The 27665-nt window shown below is 38.0% G+C and overlaps 1 long non-coding RNA gene across 1 annotated transcript in view; it reads left to right on the top strand.

Annotated features, from left to right (window-relative positions):
• The window catches only part of LOC115299078, a 35590-nt gene extending 10028 nt beyond the window's left edge, over positions 1–25562 (top strand). The window contains exons 3-5 of the long non-coding RNA XR_003911982.1: positions 8867–9011; positions 10707–10772; positions 25417–25562. This is a non-coding gene — a long non-coding RNA (uncharacterized LOC115299078). The remainder of the gene's footprint in view (positions 1–8866; positions 9012–10706; positions 10773–25416) is intronic.
• Positions 25563–27665: the final 2103 nt, after the last annotated feature.

Below are 27665 nucleotides of genomic sequence, written 5' to 3'. Positions count from 1 at the left end.
GTAGTATTCCATTATATGTGTGTTTGTATATATATACACCACATTCTCTTTATCCATTCATCAGTCGATGGACATTAGGCTTTTTCCATAATTTGACTTTCATTGATAGTGATGCTATAAACACTGGAGTGCATGTGCCCCTTCAAATCATCATTTTTATATCCTTTGGATAAACACCTCGTAGTGCAATTGCTATATCATAGGGTAGTTCTGTTATTATTTTTTTGAGGAACCTCCATGCTGTTTTCCAGAGTGACTGCACTAGTTTGTATTCCTATCAGCAGTACAAAGTGTTCCACTTTTTCTGCATTCTCACCAACATCTGTTATTTATTGAGTTGTTAAGTTTAACCATTCTGACAGGTGATGTCCCATTGTGATTTTAATTTGTATTTCCCTGATGATGAGTGATGTTGAGCATCTTTTCATGCATCTGTTAGTCATCTGTGTGTCTTCTTTGGAAAAATGTCTGTTCATTTCTTCTGCCCATTTCTTCACTGGATTAATTGGTTTTTAGGTGTTGAGTTTGGTGAGTTCTTTATAGATTTTAGATACTAACTCTTAATCTGATATGTCTTTTGCAAATATTTTCTTGCATTCCATCAGTTAACTTTGAGTTTTGCTGGTTGTTTCCTTCACTGTGCAGAAGCTTTTTTCTTGATAAGGTCCCAACAGTTCATTTTTGCTTTTGTTTCCTTGCCTCCAGAGACATGTCCGGTAAGAAGTTGATGCAGCCAAGGTCAAATAAGTTTGCTGCCTGTCTTCTCCTGTAGGATTTTGATGGTTTCCTGTCTCACATTTAGGTCTTCAATCTATTTTGAGTTTATTTTTCTGTATGATGTAAGAAAGTGGTACAGGTTCATTATTCTGTACGTCACTGTCCAGTTTTCCCAACACCGCTTGATGAAGAGAATTTTTTCCACTAGATATTCTTTCCTGCTTTGTTAAAAATTAGCTGGCTATGCATTAGTGAGTCTATTTCTGGGTTCTTTTTTCTGTTCCATTAATTTATGTGTCTATTTTTGTGCTGGCACAAAAATAGATGTATTGATGATTACAACTTTGCAATACAGCTTGAAGTCTGGAACTGTGATGACTTCAGCTTTGATTTTCTATTTAAACATTATTTTGGCTATCTGGGGGTCTTTTGTGGTTCCATCCCAATTTTAGGATTGTTTGCTCTAGCTCTGTGAAGAATGCTGGTGTTATTTTTATAGAGATTGCATTGAATGTGTAGATGACTTGGGGTAGTATCAACATTTTAACAATATTTTTCTTCCAATCCATGACCATGAAATGTTTTTCCTTTCTTTATGTCTTCTTCAATTTCTTTCCTATGCTTTCTGTAGCATACAGATCTTTTACCTCTTTGGTTAGGTTTATTCGAAGGTACCTTTTGGTTTTGGGTGCAATTATAAATGGGATTGATTTCTTGATAGCTCTTTCTGTTGCTTGATTATTGGTGTATAAGAAATGCAACCAATTTCTGTACATTGAATTATATCTTGTGACTTTGCTGAATTTCTGTATCAGTTCTAGCCATTTTTTGGTGAAGTCTTTTGGGTTTTCCACATAGAGTATCATGTCATCTGTGAAGAGTGCAAGTTGGACTTCCTGCTTGCTGATTTGAATGCCCTTCATTTCATTGTGTTGTCCTATTGCCAACTCTATATTGAATAACAGTGGTGAGAGTAGACATCCCTGTTGTGTTCCTGACTTTATGGAGAAAGCTCTCAGTTTTCTCCCATTGAGGATTATATTAGCTGTGGGTATTTCAAATATGGCCTTTATGATCTTGAGGTATATTCCTTTTATCCCTACTTTCCTCAGAGTTTTATCAAGAAAGGGTACTGTATTTTGTCAAATGCTTTTTCTGCATCTATTGAGAGAATCATGTGGTTCTTAGCCTTGCTTTTATTAATGTGGTGTATCACATTGAGTTGCAGATATTGAACCACCCCTGTAGCCCAGGAATAAATCCCATTTGATTGTGGTGAATAAATGTATGTTGTATTTGGTTTGCTAGTATCTTGTTGAGAATTTTTGCTTTGTGTTCATTAAGAAGATTGGTTTTGGAATCAAGGTAATGCTAGCCTCATAGAATGCATTTGGAAGTTTTCTTTCCATTTCTATTTTTTGCGGGGGGGGAAACAGTTTTAAAAGAATAGGTATTAACTCTTCTTTAAATGTTTGGTAGAATTCTGCTTGGAAGCTTTCCGGCCATGGACTCTTATTTGTTGGGAGATTTTTGATCACTGATTCAATTTCTTTACTGGTTATGGATCTGTCAAAAAATTTTTTTATTTCTTCCTGTTTCAAAATTAGTAGTTTATATGTTTCTAGGAATTTGTCCATTTCTTCCAGACTGCTCCATGTATTAGAATATATAATTGTTCATAATATTATTTTATTATTATTTGTATATTTGTGGTGTTGGTTGTGATCTCTCCTCTTTCGTTTGTGATTATTTATTTGGGTTCTGTCCTTTTACTTTTTTATAAATCTGGCTAAGGGTTTATCAATTTTGTTAATTATGTCAAAGAACCAGCCTCTTGTTTGTTGGTATATGCTACTGCTTTTTTTTTTCCCTCCCAATATCATTTATTTCTGCTCTAACCTTTATTATTCCCCCCTTTCTGCTGATGTGGGACTTTATTTGCTGTTCTTTTCCCAGCTTCTTCAGGTGCAATGTTAGGTTGTATATTTGAGACCTTTCTTCCTTCTTTATTAAGGGTGGATGGCTATAAACTTCCCCCTTATGACCACCTTTGCTGCATCCCAGAGGTTTTGGACTGTCTTGTTTTCATTTTTATTGGCTTCCATGTACTTTTTAATTTCTTCTTTAATTTCTTGGTTAGCACATTCTTTCTTTAGTGGATGTTCTTTAATCTCCAAGTATTCATGGTCTTTTCAAATTTTTTCTTGTGGTTGATTTCTATTACAGACATGAGTCTGGAGTTCTCTCTTGTCTAGCAAGAGAATGGATGCAGAATTGAATACAAGAAAGGCTATGTGTGGGAGGAGACAAGAGCCCAGACAAGGGTTTTGTCTCTGTATTTACTGAGCTCATAAGATATTACCCACGTGGTGAATGTGAAGAAAACAAGATCTTACACACGGGAAAGTGGAGAAAACAATCAGACAGTAATCATTAACTTGTATGTGTAAGAAGCAAAGGCTCTTGGGGCAAGTGGAGTTTGTGATCAAAGCACAATAGTATACTGGCACCAGATGGAAGGTAACTTCCTGCAGGTGATGTAACAAGTTCCTAGTGATCCCATTACAGTATCTCACTAGCTAACCTCGGACACTTTAGCCCCCTGGTGGTGGCTTTCTGCCCTAAGCATCTTTCTAACCCATTTATGTGAAGTAGAACCTATTTCCCCACAGATTTCAAGTTTCATAGCACTGTGGTCTGAAAATATGCATAGTATGATATTGACCTTTTTGTACTTGTTGTGGGCTTATTTGTGACCCAGTATGTGGTCTGTTCTGAAGAATGTCCCATGTGCACTCAAGAAGGATTTATTTCTGCTGCTTAGGATCAAATGCTCTGAATATATCTGTTAAGTCCATCTCGTCCAGTATATCATCCAAAGTCATTTTTTCCTTGTTGATTTTCTGCTTCAATGGTCTGTCCATTGTTGTAAGTGGGGTGTTGAAGTCCCCTACTATTATGATATTATCAATGAGTTTCTAGCATTATTTTGTAAGTGTAGTTTGCGGTTGGAAATTGGTGGATAAAATGGTAACAACAACAAAAAAAAGGAGTGTACCTTCCAAAGAATGACTTGCCCTGCAGTAACTGTCATCTGCATTGCAGTCTCCTCTTCCTTCTTTGGTGAGGACATAAACCTTCACTGCACGAAATTGCAATAAATTATTTACTTTCAATTGTCATTAATTATATAAACTAGTTTTCATTGTTCAATTGTTGAATTTTTCATTGTTCAATTGGGGATCTTGGTTTGGGATGAAATAGATCATAATTTGCTGCCTCAAAATTGATGGAATTGATGTTTGTGCATATCTAAGTCTAAGGGGCAATACATTACTCATTTTAGAGATACACTTTCTTTTCTCCCTTTGATTAATATACATACATACTTATCTGTATTCCAAATGCCATTAATCAACACACTGAAATACTTTTCTGACATCCTCTTATTATGAAAATAGAAAAAAAACTATCATTTTTGTGTTGCTACTTTTGAGAAACTCTCATAGGGGAGGCAGTTCAGCTAAACGGTTAAGAATTCAAGTTTTTGGGGAGCCTAGGTGGGACAGTTGGTTAAGCGTCTGACTTCGGTTCAGGTCATAATATCACAGTTCATGAGTTCGAGCCCTGCATCGGGCTCTGTGCTGACAGCTCAGAGCTTGGAGCCTGCTTCAGATTCTGTGTCTCCCTCTCTCTCTGCCCCTCCCCTGCTCGTGCTCTGTCTCTCAAAAATAAATAAATGTTAAAAGAAAAAAAAAGAATTCAAGTGTTGGATTCAAACAACCTTAGGATCTTAGGAAGGGAACTGGGCGCTTGGTCTCATCCTTTAGAACAAGAAGCTAGTAAATAATACTTACATCACTGGGTTACAACCCACCAAATCACACCTATTACATAATAGGTATTTGATCAACAGTAGATATTACTGTTAGCTTGGGAATTATACATTAAGAAATTTTGTATTGTTTGAGGAGATATTTTCTGGGATGCATATAATTGTTTAATATTTATTAGGAGAAAACAGGGTTTAAATTCTCAGAAATTAGAATAGTCATTCAAAGAAAGCAGCTGACCATTTAGGAAGGACTATTAAAGGAAAGGACATGAAAGTGACAAGTTTTCATGTTCAGTTAAAATCACTTTAGAGTCACCTAATGATCTAGAGCCAAGGAAATCTGGTTCATGAGTATTTTTTTCTTCACCAGCTTGTTTCTCTTTCATTTCTCTCTCATCTTATTCTCTCCCTCTCTCTTTCTCTCTCTCGCTCTCTCTTAAACACCACAAGCACTGTTACCAGACCAAAGAGCCAGAGGAAGTAGGCTAGGCTCGGGGTGAACATTCAGGAGGGGATTTTAACATCATAATGAGGCTCAGCCACTTTTTGATTCATCTGCGCATGTGTGCTCCTCAAATGTTTCTTGTTCTGTTCAAGCAGTTTGCTAATTAGTTTCTAAAAGGGAGGATTGACAGGCAGGCAGAAGCCTCGCAGGACTTCCTGAGTTCAGGAGGGGAGGCACTGACAACACCCCCCTACGCATGCTTTTGTTTCTTCCTCTCAAATTTTTTATCGCTGTTTTTCATAACAAATTTAGACCCATAAAATAATGATTTTGATCATCTCTGCTCTCTGTTCACTGAGTGTTAGTAATAACAATTTAAAATTATTTTGCCAAAAGTCTTCTGTGCCATTTGCCCTTACTGCCCACACATATGTGACACATTTAGCCTTGGCTACTGCCATGTGCACAAGAAGAAATCAAAGGCCTTTAAGCAAGTGGGTTCACAGCTCAAATTCACAACTCAGTCCTCTACTCGGGAACATGGAGCCCACATATCTAGAACTTTAAGATGGGAGCACACTGGATCAGCCATCAAAACCCTATTGAACATAAGCTCATGACTTGGGCTGCACATTAGATTAAGCTGAGTATTAAGAAAGAAAAGAAAAAAAAAGAAAAACTAATGCTTGACTTTTCTTCTAAGAAAATTGTTTAATGTTTATTTATTTTTGAGAGAGAGAGACAGAGTACAAGCAGGAGAGGGGCAGAGAGAGAGAGACAGATTACAAGCAAGAGAGGGGCAGAGAGAGAGAGAGAGAGAGAGAGGGAATCCAAAGCAGCATCCAGGCTCTGAGCTGTCAGCACAGAGCCTGAATGGGGTTTGAACTCACAGACCACGAGATCATGACCTGTGCCAGAGTCAGATGCTCAACTGACTGAGCCGTCCAGGCACCCCTATTGACTTTTAATACACTGAAATTCTGATTTGGTTTATTTGGAGTAAGACTGGGCTTCTATCTTTTTAAAGTTCATCCAGGTGTTTTTAAAGTTCCACTTTGGAAATCTCTACCTCATTGGTATCTATTGCCATCTGCACTGTGTAATTAAGCCATTATGGAACATGTCTTCCATCAGAGAAGTGATGTCTATTTCACTGGACATGCTTGGTCCCTGGTGGACATTTATCACTTATTTCACCTTAGATATGCAGCCCACAGAAGGCACATTGCCAGTAAACAGCAAGGACAAGTAAACTAGTAAAGCAATAGTGATACCCGTAGAGCAATACCTCATTGATTGCCGAGGAAAAGGAAAATACAGTTACCAGTTAAGTATGCAATACACAGGATTTCTTTAGTAGGGTGGTGTGTTCTGAAGGAGGCCTCTTCAGTTCTGTGATCCTGTGACTCTTAGGTATCTGAGGCTGAAAAGAACAGCAATGCAGTTAAGGAAAAGACTAGAACCACAAAGAGAGAAAGTTTTGTAAGTAGAAGCCTGGGTTCTTATTTCCCTTTTGTGTTTCACTGGGAGACTTTGGCAGATGTTAGAATCAATTTCTCTTGCAATTCTCTCTTCCCTTTCCTGGCCGACAAACTCTTGGTGAAAATATCTAAATGGATTTTCCCCATTCTCGTTAACTTATTAATATTCCTACCGAGACTCTCCCCTCCCAGCAGATCTCAGTGGATTCAACTTTCCCAAAATACTATTTGCCACAGTACAGGTGCAGAGTCGACATCTATTTACTTGTCTCTGGTCATCGTAGAGAGAAGTGAGAGAGAGAAGCTAGTTGTTTCTACCGCTGGCACATCCGTGGAGAGGTTCAACCCCCTTTTTGCCTAAATATCTCCTCTGACCTAACCCATTGGGAAATTTGCTTACATTTCAATTCATATTAACATCTGCAACTTTTTTTTTTTTGCAACTTTTAACTGCACATCTCCATCTGGAAGTCCCACAGTAGAAATCTTGCCTGTTTGCATTTTTTTCCCTTTCCTAGGACCTTAAGCCAGAAAGTTATGTGGTGTCTATGCTTTTTTTTTTTTTTAACCATTGACATGTAATCCATCACCACTATACGTCCTAAGCATCCTGGGATCTGTACACTTCTCACCTCTCTCTATCTCTATGAAGGGGCCTTTACATATGCCACCATGGTAGCAGTTCTGAATCACTGTGACAGCTTCCTTACCGATCTCCCTACGCTTAGCTTGGCTCTCTGCATTTTTCATGGAGATATTTTCCAGGCTGTGGTCAGAATTTTAAAAATGTATACCTGATAAGACCAGTACTCTAGTACTAACCCTGTAATATTTCCCCATTTGTCTAGATAAAATTAAACTTCTTTTCCAAGGACCTGGAAACCCTTCTTAATGTGTCCCCTGATAATCCTCTGCAGTTTCGTTTCTAGTCAGTACTCCTTCTCACATTCTGCATTTCAGCCAGTCAGAACGGATTTTACTTCTCCAACCACTCAGTCTCAACTCCAGGTCTTTGTACATGCATTATTCTATTTTAAACATCCTCTTCCTTGGCCTGACATCTGTCATTGTTCTGTCTTAGTTGGTACTTTCTCCGATCAGGCGCCAGTCCTAGCATTTGTTATCAGGCACCTGCCTCTTTGTCAGCATTTCCCATGTGACTGGAAATTGCCTGAAAGTGTGGTTTGTATTTTGCTTGTCCAGCACTGTATTCTCTGTATACAGCAGTGTGTATCACACAATACTGCTTGTATTTGTCCCATGAACGACTGAAATTTTTATAGGGACACTTGGCTGGCTCAGTCAGTAGAACATGTGACTCTTGACCTTGGGGTGGTAACTTTGAGCTCCGCATTAGGCATAGGGTTTATGTAAAAAAAAAAAAAAGAAAGAAAGAAAAAGACTTTTAAAAGTTCTCATTCCTTCTTTCTCTGGATTAAATGTATTTAACTCAATTATGAAGCTTGAAAGGAAACCTTAAATGTGCCTAGTATATTTAAATCCTTTTGCAAATGACATTCCCCTTATCATTCTTCAGCTCTTACACTGATATTCAAGTCTGAAATATGTACGGTATTGGGTGCCTGGGTGGCTCAGTGGGTTAAGCATCCAACTTCAGCTCAGGTCACAATTTCATGGTTTGTGGGCTTGAGTCCGTGTAGGGCTCTATCCTTACAGCTCAGAGCCTGGAGCCTGCTTCGAATTCTGTGTCTCCCTCTCTCTCTGACCCTCCCCTGCTCACACACATGCACACACACACACACACACACACACACTCTCTCTCTCTCTCTCTCTCTCTCTCTCAAATAAATAAAACATTAAAAGAATTAATGAAATATGTACGATATTTTCCAGTTTAACAGCTTTTGATCCAAATGATCAAATATTACTGTATTTACTAGCATGAAATTAATCTTACAATTTTAGTAATTCTATGTATTCAACAAACTTTCTCAATTCCCTTTATCAGAAACTGTTAAGAGACAAAATGCTGTTTTTGCAAGTTGACACATTTAATTACCATTTTGGATAAATCTGTTTTGGAATCTGTGATATTCTCGAGTTCATTTCACCAGTATGATCAACACTCAGTGCGTTTCCTGGCGACAGTCAAGGGATTCTGCTAACACACTGAAATAATAATAATATTGCAAATTTGCAAATCTTCATTATGCATTTCCATCAGCATTTCTTTGGTATAAAGTATGTACCAGCCACTAGAAACTGAAAAATCTCAGTGGACATCAGGAATGCAGAGTAACATTGCTCTGGGACAAATACAGTGCTGTGTGGTCTTCTTTTTTAAAGAAGTAAATCTAGAGAGGAGAACGTGACCCTGGGCCACCTTGTTGCGTATCAGTAAAAATCACGAAAATAATACTCTTCCAGGCAGCTACCCCAGCATGGGACTTTGGTCTTTTTGGGAAGGTGGTGTGAATATAAAGCAGAGCCACCAGCAGCAGCAACAATAAAGCACTTGGCAGCCTTCAGAGACTTCTCCCCAAGACGCTGGAGCCAACGGAGGAGGAGAAAGGTAGATGTCCGCCAGCAGCTGAGACGGCTTTCATATGAGGACCTGGGGCGCACAGCTAGAGACTTTAAGTAAAAACCAGTGTAAGCTACCACTTGTTTTTTCCCAGTGGACATTAGAATCAGACCGAACATATTTGTACCAAAAGTGTTACTTCACAGTTATTTCTAGATTGTCATTCTCTGGAAAATACAAGTTATTATTATTGTGATTGTTTTTTTGAGATTTTTCCCCCCTGAAGTTATATGCTTTTGATATTACATGTTGTAGTTATCATCTCACTTGTGATAGTCTTAAGTGGTTGGACTCGGCCAGAAATAACTTGTTTTTACATTGAAGATAGAGAGACTGATGCAGACAAAGTCTTTATGTCCAGTCATACGCTACTCCCAACCAGTCATCTATCAGAAATGAAGCCAGGCTTTTCCAACTTCTTTTTTTTAATTAGTATTTATTTATGTATTTTTTGAGAGAGTACAAGCAGGGAAGGGGCAGAGAGAGGGGGATAGAGGATCCAAAGTGGGCTCTGTGCTGTCAGCAGGGAGCCCTGTGTGGGTCTTGAATTTGCAAACCAGCTCAGAACCTGAGCCAAAGTCTGACGCTCAATTGACTGAGCCGCCCAGGTGCTCCCAGGCTTCTCCACCTTCTGACCATATTACCTCTTGACCATGACTGGGCAGTCTGTGGGCAGGATGGTGGACAGATATCCAAAATCTTGATTGTTTGTGCTTATTTATTGTAATCTTTTATTTTTATTTATTGATTTTAAGTTTATTTATTTATTTTAGAGAGAGAGAGAGTGGGGTAGAGAGAGAGGGCAAGAGAGAGAATTCCGAGGAGGCTTTCCCCATCAGCACAGAGCCCAATGCAGGGCTCCAACCATGAGATCACACCCTGAGCTGAAGTCAAGAGTTGGAGGCTTAACCGACTGAGCCACTCAGGTGCCCTTTATTATTATGATTTTTTTTAAGTGGACTCCACATCCAATGTGGTGCTCAGTTTTATGACTCCAAGAACAAGAGTCACACACTCTGTTAACTGAGCCAGATAGGCACTTCTGTTTGTGGCTATTTAAATTCCTATTAGCCATAGACAGCATACAGGTCCATGAATTATCAAGAAAGTTCAGTTCCCACTGGCCGCCCTGATCCTCTGTTGTGTGACCTTTCTCCCTCAGGCACTCTGGGTTCCATTTCTTCCCTTGTGGCTAAGGTTCTTGGGCCAAATCAGAGACAGTTGACCTGAGGTCTGTGGTTCCCTGCCCTTCCCACCCCGACAGTCACATCACCCATGAATCAATTTCAGGGAATTGACAAATCTAAACTTTTGTGCAATAGGCTAAACATGTGCAGTTTTCTAAGCAGAAATTCAGAAATAAAAATCATATTTGCGAAAAGTCTGTAATAGAAATCACTGACAACAAATTCACAAAATTAGAATATATAATTTCAAAGGCCCTAATTGATTTAAATACCTATAATTCCATGTATTTTAGGGTTAAATGTGATATGTAATAAGGAAAGCTCCTTCCCGGTGTAACTTCTAAGTACTGATGGCTTTAGAATTTCAAAACAAATAGCCCAAAGCCAATCTTCAGAGGGATGGGAATAAATATTAGAGAATAGTCCATGGTGTTATTACATCTGAATGTGTTTGGGATTCTAACACTTTGAAATCTCTTTCTTTGGTCTATTTCAGGTTACAGGTCTACATTTCCTTTATGAGACGCCTGAGGAATTGTTGAATCAACGGTTTTGCACACATGTGGGTGCCCTAAGTTCTCTCAGTATGTTAACGTTTTAAATAAAAAATGTTCCAGAGAAGACAAATTTGGTTGAGATCCCGATATGTAAAGTTCGTGTGTTTGGTTACAAACTCAATAATGTGCATCATGCCAAAATCATGAAATTATTCCAGAAGCTGTATATGGCTTTGGGGGAAAAATATTTTGGCAGCAAATAAGGGAGTTTCCTCAAAATTTCTGAATGCTTATATTATTCTCAGTGGAAGATTGCTAACAGGGCACTTGGAACGTGTCCATCTTTGGAAAGCTAGGGAATTCTTACCATTATGCACATGGGAAAATATTAACTTTTTGTTACTGGGAGGATACCGTGAAATAAATGCTAGTCTATTTCGTGGTCAGGGACAGCTTGAAGGATTAACTTGTTATTTTTCTGCCCCGGAATTGCTTACATGAGCATTCCAGTGTAGACGCTTGCCTTCAAACCTCTCTTTCTAGGCAACAACAATACCAGTGACTGTACCAGTGCCAAGACTTGAACTCACTGCTCCAAAGTCCTGGCATTCTGGGCTCTCAGTAGCAGCTCTTTCTCCTTTATTACTATTCTTCCTTTCTGGACCATCACCTCTTCAACTCATTCTTCAAGCAGATATTTTCAGGATTTCTCCCTTTCTTTTCATTTCCACAATCACAATCTAGTCTTAATTCTGCTTCATCTCTACTATGGCTTCCTCTCTAAATGCTCTAACATTTCCTTCCACAATCTCTTCTCTGGGGAGTTAACTTAAACTGAAGAGTAAGAATCCTCTTTGTCATCCATTCTTGATCTTAACATACATATTAACATTATAATATATCATATTTTATGTATATATTTACTTTTTTATTTAAGGATCTTTTAGTACTCACTTGTAAGTAAATACAATCTATAAAAGTTTCATTTTTTTCTTTCCCTACATGTATCTTCTTTCTTTCACAGAAAATTTGTCCAACATATATATTCTAGAAAAATCCTGACACTAAAAAGAGAATGATGATGGATAAAAGCTGTGAGGCACCTGGGTGACTCAGTCCGTTAAGCATCTGAGTTTGGCTCAGGTCATGATTTCATGGTTTGTGAGTTCAAGGTCTGCACTGGGCTCTCTACTGTCAGTGCAGAGCCTTCTTCGGATCCTCTGTCTCTTTCTTTCTCTGCCCCTTCCCTACTCACATGTACACTCTCTCTCTCTCAAAAATATATAAACACTTAAAAAGAAAAAAATTCTCTATCATTGAAGAGAATCACAGCTTTGTAGATTAAGCAAATGTATGTATAATTACACTCTTCTTCTAAGCACTTGTCAAAATGATAGTTACCTGATTTATTGTTTATCTCCCTCACCAGGGAATAGACCATGGCTGCCTTTTCAATATTATTCCCAACACATAACCCAATTCTTGGCACATAATAGGGGAGGAACAACTATTTGTTGAATTAGTTACTGAATTATAGGTAGGACAATAATATTCTAATAGTGACACATCCAAACTTCAGGGGGGGGCAACTAGGCTCTAGTTAATTCTGTGTAGAAAGATCAGAGGTTTCACAAAAAAGACTATGTCCAAGCTGAGACTTTTAAGAATCAGTAGGAAATGGGGCACCTGCGTGGCTCAGTCAGTTAAGTGTCTGACTTCAGCTCAGGCCATGATCTCACAGCTCATGAGTTCGAGCCCCACGTTGGGCTTTGTGCTAACAGCTCAGAGCCCAGAGCCTGATTCAGATTCTGTGTCTCCCTCTCTCTCTGCCTCTCCTGCTTATGCTCTTGCCCCTCTCTTTCTCTCAAAAATAAATAAAAATTAAAAAAAATTCAAGAATCAGTAGGAGTTGAAGAAAATAGGTTAAGTTGATACATTGCAACAAAGTACATAGAGGAGGTATTAGGAGATAGAGCTGGAAAGAGCTTTTTTTCTGTAAGCCAGCATTCCTGAAAGTGTCTTTGGGGACATGACTCTTGCCTGTTGTTCAGAGAAAATAATTTCCCGTGTGCTGGTAAGTGTTTAACAATCGGATATCCTGAAAAAGTGGAAAGCCCTGATCTGTAACACTGGTTGGGAATAGATGCAGAAAAGCACACCATTTTGTGGTATTTCTACAGCGGAGATACAAGAGTTACAGGTAACTCCAAGAACATAAATGGGAGCAGCATGTAGTGCCTCTTTGGGAGGAAAAATAATCTTTTCCTCTTCCTTCTAAATAATAAAACAACAATAATAGGGGCGCCTGGGTGGCTCAGTTGGTTAAGCGTCCAACTTCGGCTCAGGTCATGATCTCAAGGCTTGTGAGTTCAAGCCACACATTGGGCTCTGTGCTGACAGCTCAGAACCTGGAGCTTGCTTTACATTCTGCGTCTCCCTCTTTCTCTGCCCTTCTCCTGATCATGCTCTGACTATCTCTCTCTCTCAAAACTATGTAAACATTAAAAAAGTAAAAAGAAAACAGCAATCGTAATAGAATTTACTATTTTCTATTATTTTCTTTTTTTATTAATTCTTTAATTCCTGTGGAATGTCTGCTCCAAATCATGTCCTATCTTTCAGATTTCTGCTGGAGTCACACCTTTTTCAAGACGTTTATTATTTTTTTTAAAAGATTTTATATCTTCCTTTTTTAATGTTTATTTATTTTTGAATGAGAGAGCAAGTGGGGAAGGGACAGAGAGGGGGTACAGAGGATCCGAAGTGGTCCTGGCACTGAGAGCCAAGAGCTCTATGCAGGCCTTGAACTCACCTACCATGAGACCATGACCTGAGCCAAAGTCAGACACTTAATGCACTGAGCCCCTCAAGAAGTTATTTTTGTTTATTTTTGGAGAATTGTCTGCTGATTGTCCTTATACCTATTACCCTGATTTTCTATTTCAGTCTTTCCTATTTCTTATCCTCAGAATTTCTACTTACCCAACAATTTATTTTTTCTCCCTCCATACCATTTCTGTTGGAAAACTGTATTTGTAAACACAAAATATAGTCATTACATATATTTGTGTTTATGCTTTTCTCACCTCTGCTCTAGATTGAAATCTCACAGTAGACTCTGCGCTTTCCATAATTTTACAATTCTAATAATGCCTGTACAGAATTCCATCAAGATGTTTGCCCACAGAAATGCTGTATTCCTAACCTAAGAAACTGGTACCTGTAGAGAAGAGTAGCACACACCTTTAGAATGCTCAGTTGTCCCTTACAGCTTACAAGTTTAACAAGTTTGTTAACCAGAGCTAGAAGCCAATATAATGGCAGATTTTGACGTTTCCTTGGAAAATAATTCTGAATCTATATAAAGGTTAGCTAGAGCAGAAGAGAGGCTGTTACCTATTAATTTATCATCTGACCCTGGGACTCACTGGAAGTGTGGCAAAAACAAATATAAGAACCTGTACTTTCCTATTTACTGTTTAATCTCCTCCTCCCCCTCCCTACCTTTTCTCTGCTTCCTTTTCTTTTTTTCTCTTCCTCCTCTCTTCCTCTCCTTCCCACCTCTGCTCCTATTACCTCCTTCTCTTTCTTTTTGCTAATTTCAGCATGGCACTAAATACTTTTCTAATTCTAATCATACTTCAGGGATTATAGAAATAGAACTACCAACTTTAGAAATGCAAAGTGGAAAGGGGTTCAAAATAAGGCCAAATTATTATCAAACTGTTTGCCATGGCCACTACATTCCTTACTATTGGATTTCTTGATTTATTTCCTTAGAAATATGAGAAACATGGCTGGTAGCTCTACAGCTTCTATTCTTACCTAAGCTTTCAGAAGTGTAGACAATCTTCTATAATGCTTCTGTGCTTAGTAATAGAGAAACAGTCTAGCCTGTTCATCTTCATATGCTTTCATGTTGAATGTTTCCTATGTATAGAATACCTTTAAGAACTTTTCCTCCCAATATGGTAGTATAAAATTAGAATATTTATTTTACTACTGAGTAAATTTATATATTAGCTCTAGAAGAAATTAGAGAAATCATATTGTTTAACCACATCTACAATATTACAAAGAAGAAAATTTAAATGCACATTAATGGCTTACTGAAAGTAAGAAGTAGAAAGCAGTTATATTCTCTTGTTAGAACTATGATATTATTTGGTACTATAATTTAGTGCTTTTAAGGAATATTCCTTTTGTATTCCCTAAGAGCTTCTTGTGATTTCTTCCCTTGACTTTTGTAGTCTTATGTCTTCACTTCACCCCCTTTCTTTTTTAAAAACAATTTCTCCAAAAGAAGGGTGTCTGGGTGTCTCAGTTAAGTGTCTGACTCTTGATTTTGGCTCAGGGCATAATCTCATGGTTCTTGAGATAGAGCCTGGCATCAGGCTCTGGCTGACAGTGTGGAGCCTGCTTGGAATTCTTTCTCTCCCTCTCTCTGCTCCTCTCTCACTGTCACTCTCTTTCTCTTTCGAAGTAAATAAACATTTACAAATAAATTTAAAAATTTCTGCAAAGGAGATGAAAACCCTCCCTGACCTTGTGTGGCTTACTGGAGGATAAGAGTTTAAGGTGACCTCAGGGGTGACTGGGGAAGAACAGAAACCTGGCATGTTCCAGGAGAGAGAATTAACTGCCGAGGAAATGACTTTAGAATAACGTCTTCTCATTTCTCATCTCCCTTTTCTGTCATCTTTTCCTTCCTGCCTAGTGGTCTTAAAGCCATTCGGTAGCCTCTCTCACGAGAAACGTTTAAAGAGTGTATTACTATTCCTAGAGAATTTGCCATTTTAAAAGGTGACACCTTGGGGCACCTGGGTGGCTGAGTTGGTTAAGCATCTGATTTCAGCTCAGGTTATGATCTCACGGTTTGTGGGTTCGAGCCCTACATTGAGTTCTGTACTGCCAGCTCAGAGCCCGAAGCCTACTTCAGATTCTGTGTTTCCCTCTGTCTCTGCCCCTCCCTCGCTCATGCTCTTTCTCTTTCTCTCAAAAATAAAATAAAATAAAAGGTAGCTCCTTACCATGCCATTCTATCAATGTTATGTAAGAGCAGAAGACTGGTCAAAATTAAGCACTTAAATTGACATCACTCTTTCAAAATCCAAAATATTTCATTGAATGCATGACGGTAAGGAAAGAATGTGGAGTCCCATTCAAAATGCATGTTTTTAAAGACAATCTGTTAAAGAGGCCCAGAGGACAACTGTAGCTAGATGCTAGATTCTGACAGCAGAGGAAAAAAACACACCAGCAAAGCTGGGCCAGAAGGTCACAGGTGATAGAATGAGCGAATTCAAAAGACACCCCTACTTAAAGGAATTCTATTTGCCCTGATTGAGTGATGGGCCTTGATTTTGCCCTCTAGCTGCAAAATATTAAACAGCTCTTATTACACATGAGGAAAAGGCAGCATAGGACCCTGATTTTTGAGAAAGAGCAAAGGAGGCGAGCCCTGCAATTGTTTTGATCTTTTTGCCTTTCTGGATTTCTCCACTGAAAGAGGCATCTGAGCAGAGGCTGGGGTTTCACAGATTCCACTAAGGAGACAGACTCAGAATTCATATAGGTCGAGGAGCTTCAGTTCTTGTGGCAAAGCACTCAAGAAGAAGCAGAAAAAGAGCTATAGAACTTTGTACACCAGTCCCTTTGAGTCTGTTGGGGATCTGAAGTTTTGCATAAATAGGGCGAAACTCCATGAAACCAGGCAAAAGAACCACCAGAGAGCTCATAAAATTTTTCAACTCTCAGGGGCTGAGAGGCTTTCTAATTCCAAATAGCTAGAGTAGAAACCCTTCATTAAGAAGAAAAATAAACAGGGCACCTGGGTGGCTCAGTAGGTTGGGTGTCTGATGTTAGCTCAGGTTATGATCTCCTAGTTCATGGGTTTGATTCCTGCCTCAGGCTCTGTCCTGACGGCTCAAAGCCTGCTTTGGATTCTGTGCCTCCCTCTCTCTCTGCCTCTCCTCTGATCGCATTCTGTCTCTCAACTATAAATAAATGATAACAAAATAAAAAAAAGAACAATAAAGAATGGAGAAGACACAAATTGCTAATATCAGGAATAAAACAGAAGTTATCACTCTAAATCCTATTTACATGTGAAGAGTAATAAGGGAATATGAACAATGTGATGCTGACACATTTGGTGACTTTGGTTAAATGGACAAATTCCTGAATGATACAAACTACCATCAACCAAGAAAGGAAGTAAAGCTGAAAAAGAACAGAAGCTTCTATTTATGGTCTTAGAATTACAATCCAGGGAGCCTAATCCTAGTAGAAACCAGAAAAGTATTCTGCCTGCAGTGTGAAAGCAAGGGATTTTTATGATAAACAGGAAGGAAGGCAATTATATGATTTGGATAAAAAAGAAAAAAAAAAGTCAGTTGGTACTAAGAGGCTGAACTACTTTTGGTTACACATTGATTGTTCTTTTGGTGGTAATAAATGAAACTATTCTGGTATGCATTAGTTAACTATTCTCTCTTCAAAATGTCCACAACCAACTGTCTTATGATCAGGATATTTGCTGTCCTGTTGACTTTTATAGACAAATGCTTATAAAACAATTGCCTCTTTTGGTCCAGCCAAGGATCTTTTTGCCCAGTTCATTAGCCATTTGCTTTAGAAAGGAAAGTGGAGCTTTTCTCAAAATAGAGTCTCTCCTATCCAGAAGACTTACACAGTTCCATGTGAGCAAAACTGACACAAGATGAAGTAGAAAATCTGAATAGCCATGAAGCTACCTCATCTTGAGATGGCATTTTAGGCTTTCCATGCTTCCTGGTTCAGGAAGTTATTTTTATGGGTGGGTTTTTTTTTTTAAGTTTATTCATTTTGAGAGAGAGCATCACTTCTTGGACTTTTGGCTAAGATCAAGTGTATTTTGAGAGAGAGCAAGTGTGAGAGGGGGAGGAGCTGAGAGAGGGAGAAAGAAAATCAGAAGCAGGTTCTCCACACTGTCAGAGCAGAGCTGGATGTGGGGCTCAATCTCATGAACTGCAAGATCATGACCCGAGCTGAAATTAAGGGTCTGCCACTGAACTAATGGAGCCACTCAAGTGGCCCCCTGGTTCACAATGTTTTGACTAAGGCAGCAGGATGGCTTTCCTGAACAAAGCTCAATGTAAAGACCATAGCAGTTTATGAAGAAATATACAAAAACAAGTATCTAGACACGAAGACACCAAGATAGAGAATGTGGAGAGATAATAATGTAAACAAAATTCCCTCAGAAATCCTTCAGTGAAGAGTCAAAAATAATAAAGGAATGCTTGTGGGGGTAAGTAAGGAATAACATTCAGAGAGAATGAAGCTATCACAGGGTATTGCTTGGAATCAAGCCAATAAGAGAAATATACTTGACGTTCAAGAGATGTTTCATAAAGTAAGGATGGAGAAGAATCGGGTGAAAATGAGGTTCTGAGGACAAGTAAAAGGGTTAGTTTTGAAAATAGGAGCAAGATATTTCTTTGTGACAACATTGAATTGGATAACAGAAAATAAGGTAAATTTTTCAGTAAGAGAAGGAGAAAGTCAATAAAATTTATTGTTAATGACTTGAATCTTTTCAGCGAAATAATCTCTGGGATTGAGTATAGGGTGTAGGATTCCACTTGAAGAATGTGGAAATTATATAAGCTAGCTTCTAGGATGAATAGAAGAAAAAGTTGCTTATTAGTTGAAACCTAGTTGGATTTACTTAGCATGCCCTTTGAGTGAGTACAATCAGTAGTAGGAGGTATGAGAATAATGGAAATCATAGAATTAACCAAAGATAGGGGATTTTCCTGGCCCATGCAACAAAATGTTAGTGGAACAAAGGATTCTAAATCGATTTATAGACATCCCTGTAATGACTTACCATAAAGCCTAAGCTAGGACAATAAATAAACGAGTGTCTAGACATGAAGACACCAAGATAGAGAATGTGGAGAGATACAAAAAGAAATACAAAAGGGCATAAGAGCTTAGAGAGAGAGTTCTCTGAGATGTAATACCTTCTCTCTGTGAGGTAAGATGTTCTGGTTTATCTTGTGCTGTCATTTAATATGGTCCAACCAAATAATCTTGTTCTCTTAACTAAAAATTAGTATTCTTTAGAATATTCTGTTGCCACAGTAAAATATTGAGTCATGCTTGATACTGTCAATAAAGGTAGCCAATTAAAATAAATAGCATCCCTCACTCTCAGAGCGATACTCTCTATTGTAAATGTAAATTGTAAAGGTACTTTATCTTAAAGACTGAGCTTAATTTTTCCTTTAATGTTCTCAGTGGACAGTTTGTATAAAAAAGATCAATGTTTCTCCCTTAATGACTCTAGCACTTACTGTGATAGATATTAGAGAAATAGGTTATATGATAAAAAGGCCTACCAGTTGTTAAGTCACTATTCAGCTCTCTCTTTACCAAAATTAATTATGTGGCTGTAGCCACATAATGTTTTTAATACCCCCTAACAATCTGTTAAGTTGAATCACATGAAGCTACCATTTTAATAGGTCATAAAGGATTATATATTCACAGTTTTATATGCTTCAATCTAATATTTCAAATTTTATGTCTCTAACTTTGAAAATAATAGAATTTGATGTAGAGTCTGGATATTAGTGAGTGAAGAATTATAGTTTGCATATGCCACAAACTATTTTTAATATTCAACTTTTAATGATAGTACAATACTAGCATTACTGACTTTAAAAGGAAGAAACGCAACTAATTTCTTAAGATGATAAATACATGGTTTTTGTAGACTATAAAAAATCCTCAGATCCTTGTAGTCATACTCAATCATAGCTTTCTCCCTTTCTTTTATTTCTATTATGTTGTTTTCTTCTTAGGTCTCATATGCAATCCTTATTTCACTTTATTTCTTCCCTACCAACTTCAATTTAATACTAGAAGACTGAATCATCTTGCCAACTTAATGAAAATGTGTCATTTTAGTATACATCTAGAAGAAAAAATAGATAGCCTCAGAGGTAGGCCCCTATCTCTCATTGCTTTCTCTGAACTTGACATGACAAGGACTCTCTGCTGCCTGAGTTTGTGAATTGACATGATGTGCAAATGACCAGTTAATCCCCCTGGGCAATAACAGGATAGGATTGGACTTCAGCCAGCATAGTTCTTGAAGTCAACAGTCCGGCATGGCCTTGCTGGGTTCTATTCTCAGAGTATCACAAAGTTGACATCAAGATGTATGCTGGGCTGAGTGGTCATCTGCAGATTCCGGGGGGAAATCTGCCTTCTAAGTTCCTTCTAAATTCATTTTTGTTGTTGGCATCATTCACTTCCTTGTGGTTGTAGGACACAGATCCCTGACTCTTGTCAGGTGTTGATCAAGGACTTCTCTGTGTCTTTAGAAACTGCCTGCAGTTTTTGACACACAATCCCTCTATCTTCTAGTCAGAAATAGTACATTGGAATCATTCTTGTTATTCTTAATTTTGTTTTTTGAGAGAGAGAGATGGGGCAGGGGCAGTGAGAGAGAGAGGGAATCCCGAGCAGGCCCCCCACTGTCAGCATAGAACCTGATGCAGGGTTCAAACCCATGAACAGTGAGATCATGACGTGAGCCAATATCAAGGTTTGGACATTTAACTGACTGAGCCGCCCCAATGCCCCTCCTTCTTGTGCTTCTAATCTTTGACTTGGTCCGCTGACAACTATTTTTTTTTTTGCATATATAAAATTTAGTGGTGAAAGCTGAAAGTCCTGTCATTCATTTGAAAGCCCAGAGTAAGTAATTTGAGATTATGTGTGGCTTCAATTGTACTATTATTGTGTCAATCTGCAGTTTAAGTTCAGCTATTCCAATGTAATGATGTTAATGAATATAGGAAAAACTCATCTAAATTGATATATTCTAAAAGAATTGATGATATATGTTCTGATGTTTGTTTATCAACTTTTAGATGATTAAGATCAAGTCCTTTGACAATTGAATATTTTCTTCCTTTTTATCAATAACATGTTTTTCCAATATCTTTCATAGTAAGACCTAGATCTGTTACAGAAGAAATATTGTCCTTTTCTATACAATCTCATCTATTTTGACTTTGTCCTTATAACTAACTCATGCTTTCAGGAATCATTTATGCCAGTGAAGTCAAAGACCATTTAGATTTATTTTCGCTTATTTCCTTTCAAATGTTGGTCTGTGAATGTGCAATTGTATTTCTCTATTTATATTGTTAGTTTTCTTACCTGTTTTTTTTTTTAGGACAAAATTTTTTCACATTGAATACAAATGCCAGGTTGAAAATTTTACTGATAACCTTATGATGGCTTAGTAACACATATTATCCCTTTCTACAGTAAAGATGTTTGTTGAAAACATCAATTTTAAAACTAATAAGGTTTACCAATTTAATAATTTATTTTATTTTATTATTTTATTTTTGAGAGAAAGAGTGCAAGCAGGGGAGAGGGGCACAAGGAGAGACTGAGAGAACCTTAAGCAGGTTCCGCGCTCAGCATGGAGCCTAATGTAGAGCTCAGTCTCATGACTCTGGGATCATGACCTGAGCCAAACTCAAGAGTTGGATGCTCAACCAACTGAGCCACCCAAGCTCCTGAACAACATCTTATATTACTTGCTTTTGCATAGATAGATAAAAGAAGAAAAGATGTTAATTTCCTACTTTGATTTTAGAAAAGGATTGAGTTTCTAGGGGCACCTGGGCAGCTCAGTTGGTTAAGCATCATGTGCTTGGTTTTGGCTCAGGTCATGATCTCATAGTTTGTGAGTTCGAGCCCTGCATCAGACTTTGTGCCAACAGTGCTGAGCCTACTTGGAATTCTCTCTCCCCCTCTTTTTGTTCCTTTCCTGCTCACACTTGCTCTCTCTCAAAATAAATAAAAACTTAAAAAAAAATAGAAAAAGGGTTCCTACGTGGCTCAGTCAGTTCAGCAATCAGCTGTGGCTCACGTCATGATCTCATGGTTTGTTAGTTCGAGCCCCATATCAGGCTCTGTGCTGACAGCTCTGAGTCTGGAGCCTCCTTTTGATTCTGTGTCTCCCTTTCGCTCTCTGTCCCTCCCTTCCTCACACTCTGTCTCTCTCAAAAATAAATAAACATTAAAAAAATAGAAGAAGGTTGGGATAATGCCCCATCATTAGTTACCTTTAAGAATTTGATTTGTACAACTGATATTTGCCACTTTGATTTGCCATGTATATAATTCAATCATCTGGATATTGTGCAAGCATCTCCAAAACTTGGCAAGAGAGCACTACTTTCCATTTCCAATGTTAGCCAAGTCCCTGAATTAGTATTGTTTAGAGAGATCTGTCTTTCTGAGACAACTCTGACTAAAATGAAGCATTTTCTGGTTAGCAATTTTCCAGGCTTTAAGGCATCTGTGCACCCTGTTCGGTTCATCACAAACAGTGACTCCAAGGATTTGGCATTACAGTAATGATTGTAAAACATCTAAATCATGTACTAAAACATTTTTCCCCCAGGAGCCACAGAAATGGCAGTACCTCTGCAAGTGAACATTTAGTTTCTCCCACCTGCCAAATATATCAATGCTTACCTCTTTGAAAATGGAAGATGTGTAGGTTAAATAAATTTTAAATATTGTCTTGTAATGTCACTCACACAGCACTGAGGAGGATCGTCTCTTCTCGGTGAAAGATGTTCTTGGGTTGTCTCTCACTATTTTCATTGCTACATGACAAATCTCTCTCTGGTATTTACTGGCGTGCCATCCTCCTGTGCCCCTACCTGGATGTTTGTCACGTGTCTCAGTCTGAGGGATGTGGGATGATTGTGTGTGTGTGTTGGTGAAGGGTGGGGACGGGGTAAAAATTCTAGAAACAATCTTGTTTTGTAAATTGTATGCAATTATCAAGTGTATTTGGCAAAGTATCTCTGAAATGTATGCCAAGTCAAAGTTTACTGAGAAGTAAATGGATTTTTATTCCACTAATTTTCTTATGGAGCAGTTAAATGTCTATTGCTCAAGTTTTATATCATCATGCCATGGAAGATTGTGCTTCCATTTTCTGGTTGAAAACCAAGAAACACTCTACCCCACTTAATTAAATCAAGCAATAAATGGAGAGGTGGAGATGTCTACCCCCAGTAAGGAATGGGGTGACCAAAAGTTGAGCAGATAGGGAACTAAAATGACTTTCCAGCTTTTCTGAGTCAGGTCTCTATGCTCTGCTGTTACTACTTTATCTGAAATGCAAATTCTCAGAATGCCAGACACACCCATATTTCAATGAAAGTACAAAAACAAAATTGAAAGCCAACCACAGTTGAGTTTTTCATTGTCTATCACTTTGAGTGGTCTTGTCCCTTCCCCCTTATTTTCCACCCCAACTAACCTGAATAATCAAAAGCTGTTTCTGTATAGGGGGGAAAAGTGTATGTACTAAAAGGGCAACTGGCAAAAGGGGCTTTCTTACGTAAATAAATATTCAATTGACCGTAATGCTCCTTTTCTTGCCAGTGGCTCTGAGCACTACCAGATATTACTGAGATACTGTTTCTTGCTGGCACAGATGACCTTTACTGGGGAAAGTAACGCAGAGAAGGACTTTCATATCCAGCCTGTATTGCTGTTGGGCCTGTTTTCTCTTCTCACACAAGATTAAGGGGTAGGCTTACTTGAGCGCCTGTGTTCTGGCAAGCCTTGCTGCTGAACTTGGCAGGAGCATTAAAATATCTTTATTAGAAACCATGAATCAAGTTCCATCACAGAATTCATAACCCTCTAGGTCTGGCTGTCTTCTTTTGTCAAGCCTCACAGAAAGGTGTGGTTCAAAATAAAGTTTATTTTAAGGTGCAAAGATCCAATGATAATGGTAAAATTTCTTCTGTAACATATAAAGGAGGTCTTACTTTTAAAGTAAAACACATCAATTTGTGATTTAAAAATATGCCCCAGAATTTCCAAATATAATCCAGAGAATTTTGCCAGTGGAGAGCTGGGCTGTAAAGAAACTGGGATGGACTTTGAAAAGCACCAGCATTTTCTTTGAGTCTGATGAAAATCCATCGGATTTGGTTCTTTAATGGTGTATGTTGGAATAGTTATAATAGGAAAGTCTGCTACTACTTTCTTAGGGCAAAGATTTGAAATTGCTCTCTCAAAATGGCTTTCAAGTTTTAGAAGTCTAGCTTGAAGGAATCTAAACTGTCAGAAATCTACAAGACGTAACCTGCCAGCCAGGCAGAGGCCCAGTTAGTTATCAAGGAAAGCTGTAGACAATGAGAAGAGTTGTAAAATACTGGTAAAAGAGATTTTAGCATGTGTATAGGCTCTCATAAAAACAAGTCTTGTTTTTCCCGCATGAACCGTAGGGCCTGGATATCGGTCACCAGGGACAGGTGACATACAATAGACAGATCTGTAGAATGGGCCACACAGAATCCTAAGCACATCTTCAATCCTAGAAGTGGCAATGGGGGGAAGAGGGCAGAAGAAGCTGGTCTCTTAATCAAGGTGAAAGGTGGGAAAAATTAGAACCTCAGTCTGTAGAGATTAATAAAGGTAAGGTAGCAACTTCAAGAATTGCTTTGGTATGTGCCATCATCCTGTGTGAGTGACAGGGGGTAGGCTGGAATAAAATTTCTGAGTCAACTCTGTGAATCATAGAATTATCCAGATAGACAGGGCTTTGTGGCAGTTTTAGGACTATAAGTAGCCAAATCATTGTCTATGTATGCTGCAGGTGTGGATGTGAATGCTTCATAGACCTAAAGTTCTGTATAAGGTAAAATGACTTTGTTTCATTGTTTATGAAAACACTGGTGAGTTGGATGCATTAGCTTTACATAAAAAATACTGTTTTTAATACTGTATGTGATTATTTCATAGAGAATAATTTTATGTTAGAAATACAAAAGGAAAGGCAATTGCTATTTTGGCTCCTATTATTAATTCTTTGATACTTTGGTACTTGAGCCGTGGATCTAGTGGGCTAAACGATTAATGTATATCCCTTGAAGTCCCTTTAAGTCTCAGATTACACAATAATGCATTTTTTTCAGCTGACTGAAAACACAGAACTGGCTTAGATCCTATTACCTTCCCGTGTCCACCTACTGCTCTTAACTGTTCAGAGGCACCATCTCGGGATGGAACTCTGTGATTTTGAGAGGGTAAATTAGGAAATGGAACCCCTTAGCTCTACCTGAGTGCACCCTACATGCCGCCTGGCACATCTCACAGCCACGGGATGCTGTAAACACTCCTCGTTTATGAAGTCTCACGATACAAACATGACCGAACGGCCGAGGAAGGAACACGCCAGTGTTTCCGCCTCCACTGCCATCTGTGAAGAACCTTTTGGCTTGGAAGCATATCCTTCACTTCCTATGTGTCTGAAGGGTCTGTCGAAAATAAAATGGAGTTTAGGCAAATTTCCAAAGATCTTGGGGGGGGGGGGCGTGTTTGATGAAACTCTGAGTGCTTTTTTTTGAGGTAATTGCTAAGCCCTCCTCTCTGACACAGACTGCCCTTCACAGAAATCCCCATAAATTAAATTTCTTTCCATGAGGTGGGGAGATGGAGAAAGAAAGCCTCTGTTTTAGTTTCCTCCATAGAATAATGCATATTTGCTTTATATCACGAGAGGCTGACAGGTTTAGACTCTGCTTCCAGATGTCCAGATGGTTCAATAAATAAAAAAAAAAAGAATAATAGTACATGACATATTTTCCTTTTCTGTTCCAGAAAGAAACAGCTTCATGTCAAGGTAACTTGGAAGTTGGAAGTTGAAGGAAACTGTTATGTAAATAAAGAAGACTGATAAAACAGAAGAAAACAGAGCAAGTAAAGATACCATGCTCAGAAAAAAATCCAAGAAGGCATACAATAAAAACGACTTCTTTAAACAAAGACTGAAATGTTTATATGATTTATCACAGGTTGAATTAAATGTGGCTCTAGCTCCTGAGGTAATCTCAAATCCAATATATTTGCAAACAACCATGTCTTAGAGTCTTTGCTATACAATACAATAAAACCATGTTTAAAGTTAAAACTGAAATAAGAAAGAAACAGTATGAATAAACAAGTTAAGATGATGAAGCCTTACCCAGGGCAGACATTCATCAACATCCAGACATGTGACTATTTGGAGTAAACTTGACTTATAGGTGTTTAAACTCCACAACCCCTAACATTAAAACTTTTCTTTCCTATATGAAGTTTAATAGTTTTTTAATGTTTATTTATTTCTGAGAGAGAGACACAGAGTGTGAGTAAGGGAGGGGCAGAGAGAGAGGGAGACACAGAATCAGAAGCAGGCTCCAGGCTGTGAGCTGTCAGCATAGAGCCCGATGCGGGGCTCAAACCCACAAACCATGAGACCATGACCTGAGCTGAAATTGGATGCTCAACAGATTGAGCCACCCAGGCATCCCTTGACTTTATCTTTTAACAAAAGCAGGTATAGTAGTTGATAGACTTTCTTGTTTATTTTACAATATGTATCAAGGTTTGTAAATTTGTAAATATTTATAATATTTACTTTAAAAACGAGGAAGATTAAAAGAGTTCTCAGTTAAAGATTTTGCAATTCCAGGGGCACCTGGGTGACTCAGTTAGTTAAGTGTCCAACTCTTGTTTCGGTTCCAGTCATGTTCTCACGGTTTGTGAGTTCGAGCCCCACATCACATTCCGTGCTGACAGTGCAGAGTTGTTTGGGACTCTCTCTTCCTCTCCCCCACTCACTCTGTCTGTCTCTCTTTCAAAAATAAATAAATAAACTTAAAAAAAAGATTTTGCGATTCCATTGTGTCTGTATCAACAATTTAAGAATAACAAACTATATTTTGGGAGTTAATAATGGAATGGAAAACTATTAAAGCTATGGATTGTAGAAGGAGGACTATAAAGTTTAGAGTCAGATGCTGCACCTGTATGCGAAACTATATACTTAAAACTGAAATGCTGAGAGGAAACCCATTTAACTTTTGGAAAACTGCCTCTTTCCTTTTATGATCATCTTCTGCATGCAGTAATTTAAACACATTCCTTATATTATTGCTCAACATTCTTAACATTTGACAATATAATACATGAAGATTAATTCACATCTTTCACTGAATACATACACATATACACATATATACACATCATATATACATATGTAATACATATTTGTATACATATATATGAATGTATACATATATATGCACATAATTTTTAAACATCAGGGATGTTGATTCAATTGAAAAATTCATGAGTAACTTTTACAAAGTTTATGTATTTCAGATTAAGGAATGACCAGGCTATTCAAATATTTTCAGCTTTGAGTAGATGTGCTAAGATGATCAAAATAGTTCTGCTAAATTTTCCTAATCATTTTTTGGGTGGGATGGGATGGAGGTGGGATGAAATGCCTATGCAGACTGGCCTAGGGACCTGACCAATGCTCACAGCAGGCTGATGTTTGTAAGCTCAATGTTGGAACTATTGGGGTAATTGCTAATAGAGTACACATAAAAATAAAATGTTACAGACCAAAAAATAAGAATATAATAAAATCTCTTGAGTACTGACTAAACTCATACACTGCCTTATATGCAATATGTAAATAGTTATGTGTAATATATCATGTATATTATATATATTATGTATATGATATACACATGTAATAAGTTCTCTTTAAAACTCACAGAAATCCTGTGAGATAGTTAGTATTTTATTATGTTGAATTTTATATTTAAAAAATGAAGTAGAAAGAAGTACATTACTTATTATAAATAGAAACCCGTGTATTCATTGCTATCCAGATCTGACTTCCTGATTGAGATTTCGAGAGAGTTCTCCCATGAGGCAGGCTCAAAGGCCACGCAGGTAAATGACTGGATCAAAAGTTAAACCCAAAGGCAGTAGTTCAGATTGTTCCTTCCTTAGGTAACAGTTGGGCTAGAAAAAGCAAGGAGCTGATTTTAAAAATCAAATTGAGCTCTATC

This window comes from Suricata suricatta, chromosome 1, assembly GCF_006229205.1.
Source record: "Suricata suricatta isolate VVHF042 chromosome 1, meerkat_22Aug2017_6uvM2_HiC, whole genome shotgun sequence".
Taxonomy (NCBI): Eukaryota; Metazoa; Chordata; class Mammalia; order Carnivora; family Herpestidae; genus Suricata; species Suricata suricatta.
This window is presented reverse-complemented; position numbering and strand designations above follow the sequence as displayed.